Below are 22009 nucleotides of genomic sequence, written 5' to 3'. Positions count from 1 at the left end.
ACACTCCTACCAACAGTATATTAATGTTTTAGTTGCTTCACATCCTGCCAAAATTGATATTGTCAGTTATTTTAACATTAAATATTCTGTGTGTTTAGAGGTATCTCTTTTGGTTTTATTTTGAATTTCCCTATTGATTGATGCCGTACAACATTTCACGAGTGTTTTTGATTTTGGTACTCTCTTTTGTGAAATGTCCAAGCCTTCTGCCAATTTTTCTATTGAATTTTATAATTTGTTGGAGTTTGTGTTTCATTTGTTAAATGTGGCCACTGCAAATTCTTTCTCTCTCTGTCTCTATGTCTCTTGCTTAGTGCAATTGTCAAATTTAGAGAATCTAGAATTGGCAAAATATTTTAAACTGATACACAGTTCATATACAAATTCTTTCAATTTTCCCCATAATGTTCTACTACAGTAAATTTTGCTCCCCATTTCAAGATCCAATCCAACAATATAAATTGTACTTGGTAACCATCTTAGGTTTTTTAAAACTGAAACAGTATTTCTGAATTTCTTTGAATTTTATAAAATTGACTTTTTTTAAGTTTTCTTTTAATAGAATGGCTCTCATTTTAGATTTGTCTAAAGATTCCTCATGATTAGATTCAGATTACGCATTTTTGGAATATATATTACCTACTGTGTCCTTTTCAGTGCATCACACTAAATGCATGTGATGTCAGTTTATTCCATACTTGGTGATATTAACATTGACACACTTTCAGTCCAACCAATTGGGATTAATACTTGCTGCGACAGTCTGCAAACCACATGAAACTGTGAGGCATCTCAGCAAAAGGGTTTTAAAAGGGGCACTTTTTTTGTCTTAAAAAATGGAGCTTGGGCACAAACTCAAGAATGAAATTCTGTGGAGTTGAGGGGCTGTCTTTCAATACGTGGTAGATATCTGCAGTAGAGTAATCACATGGTCTTGTGTCTTTGATAACTAAACCACAGCATTCAGAAGCCAATGGGTAGAAATAGAAGTAGCATTTATGTTATCACTCCAGTAACCCACGTTTTTCTTTCTCTCACTTTAGTCTCTACTGGTAATAGGTCCTAATTTTCAAGGGTAGAGAACCTCTTTTACTAGAGGACACAGTGCCTCAAACTATAGCTGCTGCTTGATAATTGTGCTCACCATGCTTATAAACTAGGAGGTAGATAAAGGAGTGACTCTGCTGGCAGAAATACTTCCCCCAGATTGTCATGAGGAGATATGATTGCTGCTACGTGGTGGTGGGAGGACAATGTCTGGAAGCAAGGAGAGTTCAGTGAGAGACCTATTGGTGCTTCCAATATCTGGTGATTATCAATTGGCAAGTATAGCTTAAAAGTACTAAAAAGTACATAAAAACCCTGGGTCTTAGTCCCCTCAGGGATAAAGGTGTAGAATATTTGCCTTGCAAAAAGCCTAAACTAGCGGATATTCTAGCCATGGGAGAGGGGAATCTCTAATAGGAAGTATAATAGGGGAGTGATGGTTATCAGTTATGGCCTCAAGATCAACTACAGCAGTGGGTTTGTATTTTGTCCACTTAACCCTCCTGTTGCAAGCTGTCTCTCTCTTTTTTTGTTTTTAGAAATCTTGGCAGGTGACTAACTCTAAAAGGCCATGAAAGTCTAGAGTTAACATAATGTGGGAACCAACTGTGTTGGATCTTGCAAGTGGTCGAAAATACTGGATGCTGTTGGTACCCCTCCCATGTCGCCTTGGCACTCACAGTTCCTATAGTGTCTTATTGAAAGCTATGACTCTGCGTGAGTGCTTTCTTCAGCTATCAGGCAGGGAAGTCCAGAAGTATCCAGGAATTAAGTCACCTAAGTTCCATGAGTGGGAATTTGAGGGCAAATACTCAAAATTTTTCACTTTGTGGCAGGAAAATGCTAATATGTGTCTCGTCTCATAACATTATAAAAAAGATCCCCAGTTTTACTGAGCCCATGTACCTACAGCCAGTAACCTGTTTATTTATATACCTTGCATTAACTTCCACTTCTTCCCTGTCATGGTCCTCTCAAAAATATTTCCCAGTATCATCTCTCAAATAAAACATATGAGTCAAATTCTCACCTCAAATCTGCTTCTGGGAGAACCCAGCATAGGATAGTGTCTCTTCTAAATCAGACTATAGTGTGAGAAAACAATTACTTACCCCAAAATTGATGCTCAGTATTTAATTTATTTATAATATATACGAATACTAACAGGTTGGATAAAAGAGAACATTATTTTCCACATTTTAGTGATGAAGTTCAGAGACTGAATAATTGTTTTCTAGTCATATAGATAATAAGAGGCCAATTTAGGGTTTGAAACCTGGTCTGTCTGATCCCAGAGCCAAAGTTTTTAACTGATGCACTCTTTCTTTATCTTATAGCTACCTGATGTGAGGTAGAAAAATGAACAGAAACAATTTATATTATTCAAATAGTAATTGGGAAATATTGATTCAATTATTTACTTTTCTCTAAATTGCTAAGTAAAGAATAGAAAAGAAGCCACAAAGCATACAAAAGTCATACACTAATTTAAGGAATTATGGATAACAGTATTCATTGCAGTATAAGAATTAACATACAATTATTTATAGACTGTTTAATTAACAACAAGGTGGCGTTTATAAAGTTCAAAAACAATAGAAACTAATCGATGTAGCTAGAAGTCAAGAGAGTGGTTACTCTCAGGTTACTGACTGAGATGGGGCATGAATGGAGCAATTCAGATGCTGGGAAAATGCATTTCTTGTCCTGGTTTGTGTTCTCTTCGTGACAATTCATCAAGCTGTGTAGTCATGACTTTTATTCTCTTCTGCCTGTTTGTTTTACCTCAATTAAAATATTACTTAAAAAATAAAGTGGCGATGTTTTATTCTTTAAATTAATTTAATATTTGTGTCTCAAATAATGTAGCCCATTGCAACAACTGGCTAGGCAGTGCACTAATTTTGGCATAAATTTATAGTGAAAACTTGTTCTATTAATCAAAAATATATACTGAGAAGATGCTTGGCATTATACAACGTGCTAACTTTACATCTATGAAAGCTTTATAGTCTCTTTCAAGGGAAAGTTCAAATCTAGAGGTGAATAGAGTCATGTAAAGATACTTATCATACAGTTTTTTAAAGATCATTTCAGAGACATATTTCAGTTTGTATGTCAATGCAGATGAGAGCTTTAATCCCTATCTAGTGCAAGTAAGGTCTGTAATTCAACCTTACCATTGCCAGATTTATGGGTCAGCTCTCAAGAAGAAACACCTGCTGACTCCTAGCTTGTTGCTAATGAATGAACTCAAATCTTTAACAAGAGTTCAAATAAAATAGATAATGCTAATAACAAACTTGCCTGAAGAGATTAAGGTATGCTTTATTTTATACTTGGATTAAAAAGATGAGCCATATCCTGTCAGACGTATACTATTTTTGTTTTTCCTTTTGGTATCCATTACCCTGAGATCCCTAGTAAGTTAAAACAGAGTGCATTGCTACTAGTAACCCATGGTCTTGATTTACATTGTACTGACTCTTGCTCTTTGTAGTACATCTCTCTCACAGAAGCTGGATACAATTCTGCAGCTCTATATGAATCAAACAGGGTCTAGAGGTAGACCTGAAACTTCTCCAGGTGGTTCCATGAGACTTAATGAATCTCTTAGATATATTTCTGCAAATCTCAAAATTCTTCCATACTATGTATATTCTCTGAAGAAGCTATCTATCTAAAACTTCACAATGAGCTAGTTACCATGCTAATTGTATATAAATTATAAGTCAATGACTGTTAAATTTAAGGTAAGAAAACCTACTTGCTCAGTGAGAAGTATTTATTTAGAACTTACACTAGATACCTGGCATTATGGTAAAATGCTATTGATGAAAAGATGATTAGATAACTCATCTTATCATGAGATAGTTGATCCAGAATTCCAGACATGTATAACAGGCACATATGCTATAATATGAACTACTGTATTATAGGAATTAAGAAGCTTCTCCGATATTGCAGATGAGATCTTCAGACTTCATCTAGGGCAAGCCTGTACCTATTATATAACTAGTTAATTAATAAAAAGTATGAATTATCCCTTAATTAACAACACATTATACTAGCTATAACCCTAATTTGTTTCTAAAAAAATTAACTAATTAATTTTATTTATTTTATTGAGGTCATGCTTGTTTACAACATTACATAAATTTCAGGTGTACGTTATTATGAGTCAACTTTTGTATAGCCTGCATCACGTTCACCACCAAAATTCTAGTTTCCATTTCTGTCACCGTACATACACACCGCTTTACCCCTTTCAACCTCCCCCCAGCCCCTTCTCCTCTGGTAACCACCAATCTGTTCTTATCTATGTCATTATTTGCTTGTTTATCTTCCACATATGAGTGAAATTATGTGGTAACTGTCTTTCTCCATCTGACTATTTTGCTTAGCATAATACCCTCAAGGTCCATCCATGTTGTCACAAATGACACTATTTCATATTTATATGACTGAGTGATATTCCATTACATATATAGAATATATATATATCACATCTTCTTTATCCATTCATCTCTTGATGGGCACTTAGTTTGCTTCCAAGTCTTGGCCATTGTGAATAATACTGTAATGAACATAGGGGTGCATATAATAACTTTTTGAATTAGTGTTTTCATGTTCTTGGGATAAATACCCTGAAGTGGAATAGCTGGATCATATGGTAGTTCTATTCTTTTTTATTTTTTTAAATCTCCATGCTGTTTTTTCATTGTGGCTGCACCAATTTATATTCCCAACAGCAGTGTTTGAGGGCTTCGTTTTCTCCACATCCTCTTCAACTCTTGTTATTTCTCGTCTGTTTAATAATAGCCATTCTGATAGGTTTGAGGTAATATCTCATTGTAGTTTTGATTTGCATTTCCCTTATAATTAGTGATGCTGAACATCTTTTCATGTGCCTGTTGGCCATCGGTATATCTTCTTTAAAAAATGTCTGTTCAGATGCTTTGCCCATTTTTTGATTGAATCATTCATTTTTTTGTTGCTGTGTTGTATGAGTTCTTTATATATTTTGGATGTTAACCCCTTATGAGATATATGATTTGAAAATATTTTCTCTCAGTTGGTGGGTTGTTTTTCATTTTGTTGATTGTTTCCTTTTCTGTGCAGAAACTTTTTAGTTTGCTGTAGTTCCATTTGTTTACTTTTTCTTATTTCCCTTGCCTGAGGAGACATGATATTCAAAAAGATACTGCTAATACCAATGTGAAAGAGCATACTGCCTGTTTTCATCTAGGAGTTTTATGGCTTCAGGTCTTACATTCAAGTCTTAAATCCATTTTGAGTTCATTTCTGTGTATGGTATAAGACAACGGTCTACTTTCATTCTTTTGCATGTGGCTGTCCAGTTTTCCCAACACGATTTATTGAAGAGACTTTCCTTTCTCCATTGTATGTTCTTGGCTCCTTTGTTGAAGATTAGCTGTCCATAGATGTATGGTTTTATTTCGGGGCTCTCAATTCTGTTCCATTGATCTGTGTCTGCTTTTCCATGAGCACCATGCTGTTGTGATTACTATAGTTTTGTAGTATATTTTGAAGCTAGGGAATGTGATGCCTCTAGCTTTGTTTTTTCCCTCAGGATTGCTTTGCCTATTCATATTCTTTTGTTGTTCCATATAAACTTTAGGATTCTTTGTCCTATTTCCATATTATATTTGGAAATATATGTATATATTTATATCCATATAATATTTTGTTGATGTTTACATCTATGTTCCACACCGAAACTCTTCTGTAACTTTCCTTTTTTGTGTTGTCCTGGTCTGGTTTTGGTATCAGGGTAATGTTGGCCTCACAAAATGAGTTGGGAAGTTTCCCATTCTCTTCAATTTTTTGGAAAAATTTGAGAAGGAATGGTATTAAATCTTCTTTGAATATTTGGTAGAATTCACCAGGGAAGCTGTCTGGTCCTAAACTTTTGTTTTTTGGGAGGTTTTTGATAACAGTTGCAATCTCTTTACTTGTGATTGGTCTATTCAGATTCTCTATTTCTTCTTGATTCAGTTTTGGGAGGTTGTATGATTCTAAGAATTTATCCATTTCTTCTAGTTTATCCAATTTTTTGGTGTATAACTTTTCATAGTATTCCTTTATAATTCTTTGTATTTCTGTGGTATCAGTTGTAATTTCTCCTCTTTCGTTTCTGATTTTATTTGTTTGAGTCTTCTCTCTTTTTTCTTAGTTTGTCTGTCTAAAGGTCTGTCAATTTTGTTTATCTTTTCCAAGAACCAGCTGCTAGTTTTTCTATTGTATTTTTACACCCAGTTTCTTTTGGTTGCCATTTGCTTGGAGTATCATCTTCCATCGCCTCACTCTGAGCCTATGTTTGTCTTTACAGCTGAGATGTGTCTCCTGTAGGCAGTATATTGTTGAGTCTTGTTTTTTAATCCATACAGCCACTCCTGTGTCTTTTTATTCATGAGTTCAGTCCTTTACATTTAGAGTAATTCTGATATATGAAGTCTTAATACTGCCATTTTGTCTTTTGTTTTCTGGATGTTTTATATTTCCACTCTTTCTTTTCATTGTATTTCTGTCTGCCATTTCAGTTTGGTGCTTTTCTGTGTTGTTTTTCTCAGTTTTCTCTTTATTTAAGTTATGTGACTCTTCTCTGATTTTTTGTTTTGTGGTAACAAGGAAGTTTGTAAAAAAGAACTCATAGATACGATAGTCTTTTTTCTGCTGATAGCATCTTATTTCTATTAGCCTCTGCAGGTTCCATCTTTTTCCTCTTCCCCTTCTATGTTTTTGTTATGACAAATTATCCTTTTCTGTATTGTGGTACATAGGCTGGTGCAGGGTTGCTTCTTGATTGATGATGATCAGGATAAGGGTGTTGGCGCTGAGAGCTAAGAAGTAGAGCAGAATCAGGCGGCAGGGAGAACCAGTGCTGCCAGCTGTGAATGCCTGGGAATCCCATCAGAATGAACTCAGAGACGTGGAACTTAGAACTGTTGGAATCTCTGAGATCCCAGAACATCCTTCACTAAGAGGAAAAGTATTCAAGGTTACTAATCTTTTTTTTTTTTTTTGAGGAAGATCAGCCCTGAGCTAACATCTCCCATCTCCCAATCCTCTTCTTTTTGCTGAGGAAGACTAGCTCTGGGCTAACATCCATGCCCATCTTCCTCCACTTTATATGAGATGCTGTCAGAGCATGGCTTGACAAGCCGTGGGTCAGTGCCTGCCCGGGATCTGAAACTCCAACCCTGGGCCACTCAGCGGAGGGCACGCACTTAACCACTTGCGCCACCAGGCCGGCCCCAATGGTTGCTAATCTTAATAATCTCTCTGAAAGTACTTGAAAAGGAGTAACCCAGGTTCATGATATTGAAGGAGGGGATTCATAGTCTTTAATATTCCCATGCTACCACTAACATTATTGGACATATGAAAAAGGAATGGTTGTTGCACATTCTAGATGTTAACTCAGAAAATCATCAGAAAAACTCCATAAGGCAAGTAATATAATCTCCACATTGTTGAGGAATAGAACCTTAGAGAATATCAGGACCTTGGTCATTATCTTCTGTTTCATAAGTCATGGAAGCTGGACAAGAGGAAAGCGATCTGATATCCAAGCCTGGTCTCTTAAGTTTCATTTTGCTAAAGCATTGGTTTCTATAGAAACTTAATGTATAGAATAAGTGTAGAGTTTTGTATGCACGGAGGCCTTTAGGTAAGAGATTAGAATATAGAATACTGAAAAGAACTCTTTTTATTCAAGGACTTGAGAATATGTGAAATATTCATGAATATCATTTAATTTTAATTAAGAAATATGAGGTATATTTATATAACCATGTTTTAGTGAGGAAACTGATGTCTAAAATTGCTCATGACCTGTTTAAAGCCGAGTAAGTATAAGAGAGAAATGTGGTTTAGGAATCTCAGCGTTCTTTAAATCCAGTTGCTTCTCATTTTGAATACCCCTCCCGTACTTGTTCACATTTTTCATTCTTAGAGCACTGAAGATAGACACAGTATAAGGAATAAAGCAGACATTTAAAAAAATCAGTTTCAAGTAAATGTTTTTTATATCAAAATACTAGAATCAAATCATTCTATATCTAAGAAACTTCCTTTTTTTAATCACTTATTCATTTTAAGGTAAAAACTGAAACATTTTCACGATCTGTTTCAACCATTTGTGTGCTATTTATTTTTTGTTTCCTTTCAATATTTCAAATGTTAAGGACATAGTATAAAGACACAGAACATTTAGAAAATATAGTGGTTTAAAATTATATTATTTGAAGAAGAAAAATGTGGATATAGACTTGGTGGATATATTCATCTTAACCCAAAGACGTTCCATTGTGCTTAACATATAATGAAGAAAGTTAAAGTAAAGGGATATATTGATATAAATACATCTATTCTTCACAAATACTATTTTCATAGCTTTTGAAATTCAGTCCTTTATTTTTTTAGCTTGCTCTTTTTTTATCCTTAATTTTGGAACTATTTCTCAAATGTCTTGCCATCTTTGACTACTGATTAAGACTTAACAAAGAGTCTTTAGAAAGCTGATTTGAAACTCCAGATAATGAGTGAGTCTCATCAATTGATAGGGTTTACATTTAGTGCTCTTGCAGGGACCTCTTTGCTTCATGTTCTTAGTTATCAGTATTTATAGATCTTTTCTCAGGAACTTTCAGTTTTTCCAGAAAAGAATCTACCAGTCTACACCCTTACACAAAACAAGGTCTACGCATAGAGCTTCTCCCCAGAATGAGAGACTTCAATTATTATAAATCTGGTGTGGTATAGCTTCGTCTCAGAGCAGATAGGTATGGTAAATGAAAAGCCCAAAGGCAAGCCTTCCTCTTAAAATATGCTGAGTTACAATATTAATAGCATTACGTAAAATAAATGTAAATACATTAAATGGTAAACTAACAGATGGCAGACATACTCCCAGTCCTAGGCTCTGCTAGGAAGTTTCTCAAGGTAGAAACTCTTTGAATGGCAATGTACTTGCCAAAATCTCTTTTGCTTTGTGTTTGTTTTTCTATTGAAAAACTACATTAAGCAAATGTACATGCTTATAAATATTATACATACATCGTAACGTATTATATACTTACGATATAAATAGTGGATGGGTGTGAAGGGTTAACGAATTCTGTTTATGCATAAATGTTTATAATATGTACATTATTTGGGAGTATGTGATAATATATGCTAAGATGTTTAGGAAAGACAATCCCTCTATGTTTACGGGGGGGCTTATTGAAGGGAAGAAATGTACAAAAGTTCCAATTGATGAGAGGGAATTAGAAAGTTCTTTGTTTATTCCTATCATATAACTGAAAACAGGTTTAATACTAGTTAAATGAGATAAAATGGGTGTGACAGGGCTCAGGAATTTATGTTAATACTGTTTTCTTTGAGAAAGTCTCCCTGAGACAAGCTTGGCCTCAACTACTGCCTGATACATGAAATTACCTAGAGATTCTCCTAAGATTCTATTAGCCAAAACTTTCCTTATATATGAAACTCCTAAGGTCATAGCTTGTAGGATTGATAGTAGAGTTCAGTATTAGTTACAAGATAAGAGCGGGCAGAGAGCTGATGTGCGACAGTCAGTACAACGTAGTTGTGAATAATAGTCTTTGGCAAATAATAGACCTGAACTTGAATCCTCCAATTCCATTTACGAGCTGTATGAATTATGTTAAGTTTGTTATCATCTATAGACTTCTATTGGTCTAAATCATTTTAACCTCCATAAGACTGTAATCATAATATCAATCTCAAAGTAGTGTTTCAAGTTTTAAATGAGATGATTCATCTAAAGCTGATCATATGCTTTTTCTTTTTTATTCTGTTAATATCAAAACAACATTGATTGATGTTTAAATGCTAATTCAACCTTATATTTCTGAAATGAACTCCAGTTTTTTATAACTTATTATCTTTTTCATGCATTAATAGGTTCAATTTTCAATATTAATACTTTGAGATTTTTTACATCTGGATTTATAAGATACATTGGCCTATAAATTTTCTTTCTTATAATGTCTTTGTAAGTTTTTGATACTGAGGTTGTGTGGGTTCATGAAACAAGTTTAGAAGTGTTACTTCAATCTCCATCTTCTGCAAGAGTTTAGTTCTTATTTACGTATTTGGAAGAATTCACCGCTAATGTCATCTGAGTCTAGAGTTATTTTTATGGAAAGGATTTAATAATAGATTCTATTTCTCTAACAGATATAGGCTTCTTTAGATTTTTTTCTACCTTTTTGAGTCAGTTTTGATCATTGCATGTTTCAAGGAATTTGTCCATTTCATCTACCTTGTCAAATTTATTGTTTATTTCTAGTTAATTTGTAAAAATTATGCTCTCAAAAATAGAAATGCAAAAAGTGGAATAAAAACTACTCTGATTATTGACAGTCACAGACACGTACTCATTACTCTGATAAGAATTCTCTTTGTAAGACATAAACAAGCAACTCAAACACTTTAACTCACTGTTAAAAAAAAGTAACAATATATGGGGGAAAAGTTAAACTAAATTTCTCTCAAGGTAGTAGCAAATGCAGTAGGCTTTCACACAATATGTTTTCCTAAAGAAGACATATTCCTTTCAGTCAGTTTCTAGGATGTAGACTCATATGAATCTCAAAATGAATATTTTTTCTTAATTTCCTCATGACTTCATATCCACACAGCCCCGTCTTTTGGTAATAAATAACTACAACTTGAATTCTTCAACACAAGGAAATGACTTTTTTATCCTATTTGTTTTATTAGGAGAGAAAATAACTCAGTGGTGATTTGTACACTGTTAATTTCTAAAGTGAAATTACATTGCCCAGAATCTTCTTCTTGTATGCTGGCAGGTTAGAGTTGGCCAAAAGAGGAATTTGAATGAGATTTGGAAGGTGGAGGTATAGCAGCAGTGATTACCCTCTGAGGGTCATCGTGGTGAAATGTGGTGAAAGACAGACACAGAGGTGATGGTCGGTTCCTGCTTGTCCTTGCTCTGTGCCCAAAACAGCAGAATACACATTCTTCTCAAGTTCATATGGGTCTTAAAACAAAGGAGAAGAAATTTAATAGTATAGAAATCATAGATAATATGTTCTCTAACTAAACATAATTAAATTAGTCATCAATAACAATAAAATACCAAATACTTCCAAGTTATGTATAAATTAAATATCTGAATACTCATGAGTAAAAGAGCTCATGCAGAAAATAAGCATATTTCAGTCCATCAAAATTTGAGAGAAACAGAAAAATATAGTTTAGAGGGAAATTATCAGATTTAAATACTTATAATAGTATTTGATATCAGTTATCTGAAGTTTTACCTGAAAATCTAGAAAAAAAGAGGATTGAATAAAAAACAAAATAAGAAAAGCAAATAATACAACTGAAATTAACTTCATTTATATTTAACAGCAATAAACATTAGGAAATTGAAAGTCTAAAAAAATTAAAATGATTTATCACAGGTTCAAAATTGATAAAACACAGGTATCTATTTAGTAAAATATTTGCAAGATCTTTACACTATACATCACTAAGAGAGTTCAAAGAAGATCTAAATAAGTAAATTTAATATGTTCAAGGATTAAAAGACTTGAGAGTGTTAAAATATCATTTTTCTCAAATTGATCTATAGGTTCAATACCATACTCATAAAAATCCAGGAAAGATTTTTATAAGTATAAAAATTAATCTAAAGTATCTATGGAAATGGAAAGGACAAAGAAAATATAAAGCAATCTTTAAAAAGAAGGAACAAATATAAGGGGCTTTCACTGACTAATTTAAAGACTTATGAGGCTACAGTAATCATGATAATGTAGAGATACTACAAGGATAGAGATAAAAATAAAGGAAACAATAAAGAGAGTCCAGTAATAGACTTACATATATGACCAATCGAATTTCAACAAAGGGATCAAAATATGTAATGAGATGAATAGGTTTTCCAAGTGGTGCTGGAACAGTTGTGTGTTTCTAGGGACAAATGAATCACTGCCTTTTCCTCACTGCATACACAAAAATTACCTGAACATGGAGCACATAATTAAACTAGAAGTTAAAATTACAGAATCTCTAGATGAAAACTTAAGGGATGTCTTAATGACCTTGGGCTAGGCAACATATCTCAACTAGGAAACAAAAGGTGTAAACTACAAAATAAAAATTTGGTGAGATGTACGTTAAAAACTACTCCTCTTTGAAAGACACTTAATAATATGCAATAAGAAATGACAAATTAGAAAATGAGAGAGAAAAGACTTGCAATAAATATATCTTAGTAATGAGTTTTAGTCATAATATATAATGAATATGTTCAATTCAATAATAATAATACAAATAACCCAAATAAAAATGGCAAAATATTTGAACAGACACTTCACCAAGGAAGATGTACAGGAGACAAGAACATAAAAAACACTTACTATCGTTAGTCGTTTGGGAAACAAAGCAAAATCACAATGAGATATCACTATACACACACTAGCATGTTTGAAATTAAAAAGACTGACCATATTAAGTGTTGGTGAGAATGTGGACGACCTGGACTACCATATACTGTTGGTTGGAATTTAAAATGGTAAAATCACTTCGCAAAGCACTTTGCCAATTTTATGAAAATTTAAACATGTATCTATTATATAATTCAACAATTCTACTCCTAGATATTTACCTAAGAAAACTAAAAATATGTCTCTGTACAAAGAATTGCCCGTGAAGGTCTAGAGTTAGTTATTTATAATAGCCCCAATCAGGAAACAAATGAATATCCAATAATGCAGGTGAATGATTAAACAAATTGTAGTAAATCCATGCTATGGCATACTAGAAGCAGTTTAAAAAGAATAAACCACTAATACTCAAAATTACATGAATGAATCTTACAAATATTATGCTGGGTGAAAGAAAAGACACAAAAGAACATACTGTATTGCTCCATGCATACTAATATCTAGGATCATTAATCTAGTATATAGTGTTACAAAGCAGATCAGGAGTTATTTGGGACTGGAAATGTGGTTGAGGATTGACTGAAAGAAGCACAAGGAAATTTTGGGGAAATGATGAAAATTTCTATAATTTAATTATATAGTAGTTGCCTAGGTGTATATATCTGTCAAAACTTCTTCAATAATATCCTTAAAATATGTGCATTTTAGTGTGTGTGAATTCTACATTATAAAGTTGAGATAAAAACTAATCAACATAAATCAATATATCAATAAAATGAAGACTAATCATATGATCACACTAATAGATGCAAGTTAATAACAACATTCAAACTCCATTTTTTCATAAGAAAAAATATCTAAGTGATCTTGGAACAGAAGGGAACATCTTTCAGCTGATTAAGAATATCTATTCATGGGGCTGGTCTGGTGGCTTAGTGGTTAAGTTGGCACATTCTGCTTCTGCGGCCTGGGGTTCTTTGGTTTGTTTCTTGGGCACTTACCTACTCACCGCACATCAAGCCATGGTGAGGTGGCATCCCATATAGAAGAATTATAACTCTTCAACTATGATACATAAGTATGTACTGGGACTTTGGGGAGAAAAAAGAAAAAGAGGAATATTGGCCACAAATGTTAGCACAGGGCCGATCTCTCTCAAAAAAAAGGCACAAAGATCTATAAGAATGTTTAAAAAAGAAAAAGAATATCTATGCAAGTGACGTCACCATGTTTACACTCCCAAACTCATTTCATGAGGTCAGCATTACCAAGAGACCAAAGCCACTTAAGAACATTACAAGAAGAGAAAACTACAGGCCAATAACCTGACGAATATAGATGAAAAAATCTCAACAAAATACTAGCAGACTGAATTCAACAACATATTAAAAAGATCATACACTATGATCAAGTGGATTCATTTCTGGGATGCAAGGATGTTTCAACATATGCAAATCAATCAATGTGATACACCACGTTAATGGAATGACAGAGAAAAATCATATGATCATCTCAACAAATGCATAAAAAGCATTTGACAAAATCCAACATCCTTTCATGATAAAAACTCCTAACAAAGTGGGTATAGAGGGAATGTACCTTCACATAATAAAGGACATGTATGACAATCCCATAGCCTCGTCTTATTCAACAGTGAAAGACTGAAAGCTTTTGTTCTAAGATCAGGAACAAGGCTTGGATGCCCACTCTTACCACTCTTATTCAACATAGTACTGAAAGTCCTAGCCAGAGAAATTAAACAAGAAAAACAAATAAAAAACATCAAAATTGGAAAGGAAGAAGTAACATTATCTCTATTTGCTGATAACATGACTTTGTATCTTGAAAATCCTAAGGACTCCACCAAAAAACTTAGACACAATAAACAATGCAGTAAAGTTTCAGGAAACAACATCAGCAGACAAAAATCAGTTGAATTTCTATACACTAACAATGAACTATCTGAAAGAGAAATAAGTAAAACATTTCAATTTACAATAGCATCAAAAACAGTAAAAACTTAGGGATAAATTTAACCAAAGAAGAGAAAGATCTATACACCAAAAATTACAAGACAGTGATAAAAGAATTTGAAGAATACACAAAAAAAATGGAAAGATAGTCCATGTTCATGGATCAGAAACATTAATGTTTTTAAAATATCCATACCACCTAAACCCTTCTACAGATTCAATGCAATTTCTATCAAAATTCAAATGAGATTTTCCACAGAAATATTAAAAAAACCCTAAAATTTTTATGGAATCACAGAAGACCCCAAATAGCCAAGCAATCACAAGAAAGAACAAAGCTGAAGACATCACACTTCCTCATTTCAAACATAATACAAAGCTATAGTAATCAAAACAATGTGGCATCATCATAAAAACGGACACATAGACCAATGGAACAGAACCAAGAGGCCATAAACAAACCCATGTATATATGGCCAACTAATATTTGACAAGGGAGCCAAAAATACTCAACGAGGAAAGGATAGTCTTTTTAAAAAGTGGTCTAGGAAAACTGGATAGCCATATGCAAAAGAATGAAACTAGACCCCTATCTTACACGACTCACAAAAATTAACTCAAAACAGATTATGGGCTTGAATGGAAGATCTGAAACCATAAAACTCCTTGAAGAAAACATAAGGACAAATATCCTTGACACGGGTCTTGACAATGATTTTTTGGATATGACACCAAAGGCACTAGAACAAAAACAAAAATCAAGTGGGACTACATCAAATTAAAACCTTCTGCACAGCAAAAGAAACAATCAACAAAATAAAAAGGCAACGTACAAACTGGGAAAAGATATTTGCAACCATATATCTGATAAGGGGTTAATATCCACAATATAAAAACATCTCATACTATTCTAGCAAAAAAAAAACCTAACAATTTTATTAATAATGTGCAGATGACTTGAATGGATGTTTTTCAAAGAAGACATACAAATGGCCAACAAGTACCTGAAAAGGTGCTCAACATCACTAATCATTAGGGAAATACAAATTAAATCTACAACGAGATATCACCTCACATCTGTTAGAATGACTATTATCAAATAGATAATAGATAGCAAGTTCTGGTGAGAATGTGGACAAAAGGGAAGCCTGGTGCACTGTTAGTGGGAATGTAAATTGGTAGAGCCACTATGGAAAACAACGTGGAGGGTCTTCAAAAAATTGAAAATAGAACTACCCTATGATCCAACAATTTCATTTATTGGTATAGATCTGAAAGAGATGTCACTAATCTTTATCTTAAAGAGAAATCTGCGCTCCCATGTTCATACAGCACTATTCACAATAGACTAGGACAGGGAAACAACTGAACTGTATGTAGATGGATGAATGGATAAAGAAAATGTGGTATTTGTACAATGAAATGTTATTTAGCTGTGAGGAAGAAGGAAATCCTGCCATTTGCAACAACATGAATGGGTCTTGAGGATAGTATGCTAAATGAGGTTAAGTCAGACAGAGAAAAACAAATACTGCATGATATCACTAATATGTGGAATCTAAAAACATCAGACTCAGAAAAAGATAGAATGGTGGACATCATAGACTAAGGGGTGGGGAAAATTGAGACATGTTGGTTAAAGGGTAAAAACTTGCAGTTATAAATATAAATAAGTTCTGGGGATCTAATGTACAGCACGGTGACTATAGTTGACAATACTGTATTGTATACTTGAAAGTTGCTCTGAGAACAGAACTTTAAGGTTCTCACCATAATAACACAACAAAGTGGTAATTATGTGAGGTGAAGGATGTATTATTGTGGTAAATATTTTGCAATATACACCTGTATAAAATCATCACATTGTACACCTTAAACTTACACAATGTTATATGTCAGTTATATCTCACAGAGAAGGGAAAACAGTATCTATAAAGCTCTATAGCAAGTATCATACACAATGCTGAATTATTCGATGTTAATCCAGAATTATCTTCTCAGTAATGAATTATACTTTCCTGAACATTGCAAACAGTCCTTTCAGGCTTTGTATGGGGATATATTTCAAAGTCCAAGTGAGTTTTATCAACCAGGAGGCACACTCACATTACTACAAATTACTGTGTGTCACCAAGCAGTTAGCCAAATACTAGTTATTCAGAATAAGTGACTTTTTATTTTATAATAATTTTAATCATTTCACAGCTATTCTGCATTGTAGCATAAGTCCATGTCTTCACACGACTGCTGGGAACCAGGTTGCCCTACCTCTAGTCGGCTTCACTGTACCCAGTCATCACTATACCCACTATAGCCGATGAAACAAAGATGTCCAGGATCACTCCTCCTGTTAAACATTGCAGAGGAGAGATATCTTAGCCAGTTGAATAAGGCAAGAAAAAAAATGTAACAAAAAAGATAGTAAAGGGAGAAGCTAAATGTTCTTCATTCACAATGAGATGTTATACATCTAGATAATCCAAAATAATCTATACCAAAAAATGTCAAAATTAATAAGTAAATTTATCAAAGAAAATTAAATACAAGATCACATATAAAACTTAATTATCTGCACACCAATATTGTTTAATTTTTCTCCAAAAATATTTTTTTCAGTACTAATTTTGTACAAGATGTTGTGCTAAGTTTTGAAAAAGATAGAAGACAGGTCCATCTTCCAAAAGGATTGATTTCTGAAAGTCCAAATGATTCCACATCTACATATTCTCTGTTGTACATGTAAAAAATTATGCCTTCAGGAGTCCTAGACTCTGACATCTAACAAAATAATTCCTAAGACAATTCCCAATGGCTGAGCCAGGGTTTTTAGGATGCAGATATATCTGATTCCTAAGTCTTCTTTTTTCACATTAAAAACACACATGGAAAATCACTTCTCTGAGATTATAGTAGAATGAGATAGCAACAGTTAAGTTTTCCCAGCACCCCAACTTCAGAATATCATACACATACACACACACACACACACACACACACACACACACACAGAATGGAAATGCTCCCTCCTCCACCTGCCTCCACCTGGTCTCAATATAGGTCTTCTATCTCTCCTGCAGGGCCAAGTCCGTCATATAGACATGAATATGACTTAACCCGTGCATATGTCTTCAGCTTGTTGAAGAACTCCAGAAGCTTTCAGGGTGAGCAGATTTCTGAATTGGGGTTCATGCTTCTTATTTTTTTTTAATTTTTGTTTATTGCAGTAACATTGGTTTATAACATTGTATAAATTTCAGATTTACATCGTTATACTTCTATTTCTGCATAGATTACATCACGTTCACCACTCAAATACCAATTACAACCCATCACCACACACATGTGCCGAATTATCCCTTTCGCCCTCCTCCCTCCCCCCGTCCCCTCTGGTAATCACCAATCCAATCTCTGTCTCTATGCGTTTGTTTATTATTGTTAGAGTGAGCACAGATTAGGATAGCTGAGGGGAGAGGAGGAATAAGGGAGTCATCATATACGGTTCTTCTCCTCACTTTTGAAAAGGCACGATGTACCGTACCATAAGGCTGCTTTTACAGACTGGCTTGGATGCTTCATTTTTATTTTGGATAAAACATTGGTGTTTCAACTACTGAAACATAATTTTTGTGAAGAGTATTCTAAAGAGAGATAATCAGTCCCGCTGGCTATGAAAGCTAAAAAGAGCATTTCTGAGAGAAAATAATTTATACTGTGGAAAAAAGAAAAGAGTGACGACAGCCTTATTCCATAATTTTCTCTCTTTCTCATCTACTTTTCCTTTTAAGGAACTGCCTCCATTTCACACTCATAATTATGATATTTGAATTATTTCTCAATTCAAAGTGTCCCTAGATTTCATCTATTCAGCCTTCATCTTTTAAAGAATAAAGATATAAAATTTTATAAATGACACATGAAGAAAGGAGAACCAATTTTACACAACCTTAAATTTCCAACAGAGACACCTCAAGTGGCAGGTGGGTCCCCCTCAGACGTCCACCAGGTACTCTCAATTTCAACATTGATATTTTGGTTTCAAAGAGACTATTTTTTTCTCCAGTAGCCTCCTGTATAGGACTATCCCCCTCATTACACTACTTGTACATTTTTTTCTAGTCAGTGCATTCTAGCCCAACATAGCCCACTTTTTCAGACTTGTGTATCCTACTTGCATCCATTATATGGTCATTAGTTTGTTCGTGTCTCCTCACGATAGACTATCACCCCTAATATTCTCCTCCTTACCACCCATAAGTGTTTTGTCAGTCTTTATTCTCTCGCAGCTTGTTTTTCCTATGGACTTAAAAAAACCGTATTGAGCTCTCTTTTATGCTAAAAACAACTTAGCTTTAAAGAGTATGTAGCCTGAGAAATATTTGATTCTATGATTCTCAGAAGTTGTGATATAGATAGAAAATAAAATGCTATGTACTAAAGGAAATGTCTATTGTCTTAGTTTAAGATGATGACTGTCTTTATTCTCAATGGATTCAACTCTAGAGTCCATTGGACTAGACTATAACCTTAGAAAAATATTAACTTCCCTAAGTTATTGCATTTCCAATGAATCTTCCCCATCTATTTATTGTGGAACTGATCAAAGGAACTAATAAGTAGCCTTTTGATGATATTTGAAGAGGATCATTATTTTTTTACTTTTAAGATCATTCTATGATTTCTCTAAAGAAAGCTTTTGACACAAGGGGATGACATACTTTTCTGCATTTAAGTTTCCTGAAAATTGAAAGGGGTGGGGATTTGGTTAAAATTAGGTTAAAATCACTGTCAGAATGTCAACTAGGTAAGACTGATCAACTTTGAAAAGTGAACCCACAAGAACCATAAAAGATGGCTAATATTTCAGAATGGAATAGGCATCTCTGATTAAGACGGTGAGCACCTAGAACACAGCAAATATTCAATCAATTCTTGATCATCCAGTTGGTCAGTTAGTGACCAACTTCAATCTGCAGAATGGAGTATGTGATTAAAAACAAAGACACATCTAGATTCAGCAAATTCACTCGAGTCAGTCAGTTCATTTCCTTAATGTCTAATGCTTAAGACATGGACCCAAAAAGTGGATATGTTTTGTATTCAACACAAGAGACCATGTATCATGATTGGATGTACGAGAAAGACTAATTAGCCATCAAGGTGAAGAAAATCTTGCTTACCAGCTACCCTCTGAACTTACTTTTTTTTTTTTTTTTTGCATATAGAGCAATCCTGTAACTGCCTTACCATGAACTTCCAACAGTCATTGTGTCATTTCTAAATGGCACCAGCCTAACTCCAGCTTCATTCATCCTCAATGGCATCCCTGGGCTGGAAGAAGTGCACTTGTGGATCTCTTTCCCCCTGTGTACCATGTACAGTATTGCCATTGCAGGGAACTTTGACCTTATGTACCTTATCTACTCTGACGAGTCCTCACACAGACCTATGTACATCTTCCTAGTCCTTCTTTCCTTCACGGATGTCCTCATGTGTACCAGCACTCTTCCCAACACCCTCTGCATATTGTGATTCAACCCAGGGAGATTGATTTTAAGGCCTGCCTGGCCCAGATGTTCTTGTGCACACTTTCACAGGGATGGAGTCTGAGTTGATCATGCTCATGGCCCTGGAATGCTATATGGCCATTTGCTACCCTCTGCGCTATGCCATTATCCTCACTAATTCAGTCAATGCCAAAGCCGGACTCCTCACTTTTCTTAGAGGTGTAATGTTTGCTATCCCTTTCACTTTCCTCACCAAGTGCCTGCCATACTGCAGGGGAAATTTCATACCCCATACATGTTGTTACCATATGTCTGCGGCTAAGATATCCTGCAACAATGTTAAGACCGATGCCATCTATGGTTTGATGGTCGCCCTCCTGATTGGTGGCTTTGCCATCTTGTACATCACAATCTCCTGTACCATGATTCTTCGTGCAGTTGTGAGTCTGTCATCAGCAGATGCTCGACAGAAAACTTTCAGCACCTGTACTGCCCACATCTGTGCCATCATCAATACCTATGTCCCAGCTTTCTTCACCTTGTTGATACACCATTTGGGGGGACACACTATTCCTCCACACATACACATTATTATGGTTTATCTCTATCTACTCATGCCTCCCACAATGAACCCTATTGTGTATAACCAAGCAGATATAAGGAAGTGTCATTAGGTTTTTGCTGAAGGGAAATGACAGTTCTTGTAATATTTAAATCGAGTCATCTGAGAAATTAGAGTTCTCTTAGCCAGGTTGAGATCACCAAGTCAGTAGAAAACCCTCCAAATAAAAGCAGACGTCTGGCCATAAGAAATGTTTTCATATGACTTTTATTCTTCTACCTCTTTTGACCCGTATGCTTTTGACCCCCTATAAGGGTACTCCTATGCTCATGTAGACAAAGACCCTCTTTTCTGAAATTCCATATTATTCAAAGCTTCTTTACTCATAGGGGACTATGAAGTTCAATGCATTTAATCTCCTAGACAGATATTTCCCTCCTGAATGACAATCTATACAACTTTGTGGCACAGTGGTTGGATCACTAGGATTGGAACTGAACTTTTTCAAAATTTTAACTCCCTGGAAAATCAGAAACCATGTTCACCAATGTCTGTGCTAAATTGTTTATCTCAGCATTCTTCCGACAAAATCATTTGGAGTTTATTTCCCAAGTTCTTATTTCCTGCCTTCTTTGCCAAGTTTGTCAGTTGTATATCCAGCAATGTATACATATGTTGACCAAAACACTTATAAAAGATGTAAGTTGCAGCTTGCTCATAATACCCAGAAGCTATGTCCATCAACATCAAACTGAATACGTAAATAATTGTGGTCTACTCAAATATAATGCAAAGTGAAAGAGACAAGATGATATATATTGTATAATTTCATTTATATAAAGCTCACAAGCAGGCGAAACTAATTTATGGTGTTAGAAATTAGTATGATGTTAAATTTGAGAATTAGAGTCTAGGTAATGATTGGACCGGGTATGAAGGGTATTTCTGAGATGCTGCCAATGATCTAGTTCTTGACCTGAATGGTAATTACAGGATGTATCCACGTGGTGGTATTTCATGAAGCTGTACACTTAAGATTTGTGATCTTGTTTGCATGCATATTACACTTTGGGAAAATATTCATTTTAAACAATAAGTCTTGAGCATACTCTCAGATCTTTCTAAACTATGAAACATTTTCTTTCTTGACTCTCATGCTATCTGCCTATGACTTACAAAGTATATATACTCTCTTTATTTAAAGATGTATGCTAAATTTAGTGTAAATAATGTGTATTTGTACAAATTATAATCAAACAACACAGACAAGGTAATTATGAGAAAAATAAAAATATCCATCTTGAAAATCTCTTCCACCTAGTTGCTTGACAGAAATAGCCTCTTAAAAATACTGTGTGTGTATGTGTATGTTTTTGTTATTCTTCTTTTCGGTGATTACTTCTTTTATTCCAAGCTAGGTTTGAATTTTAATTCAATTACCAAGTACTCTGT

General features: G+C 34.4%; 1 pseudogene; it reads left to right on the top strand.

The window, feature by feature from the left end:
• The first annotated feature begins 1640 nt into the window (after positions 1–1640).
• LOC101408681 (olfactory receptor 52N1-like) lies at positions 1641–20669 on the top strand (annotated as a pseudogene).
• The last annotated feature ends 1340 nt before the right edge of the window (positions 20670–22009 follow it).

This window comes from Ceratotherium simum, chromosome 7, assembly GCF_057802395.1.
Source record: "Ceratotherium simum simum isolate JZ-2026a chromosome 7, ASM5780239v1, whole genome shotgun sequence".
In the NCBI taxonomy this organism is placed as follows: domain Eukaryota; kingdom Metazoa; phylum Chordata; class Mammalia; order Perissodactyla; family Rhinocerotidae; genus Ceratotherium; species Ceratotherium simum.
This window is presented reverse-complemented; position numbering and strand designations above follow the sequence as displayed.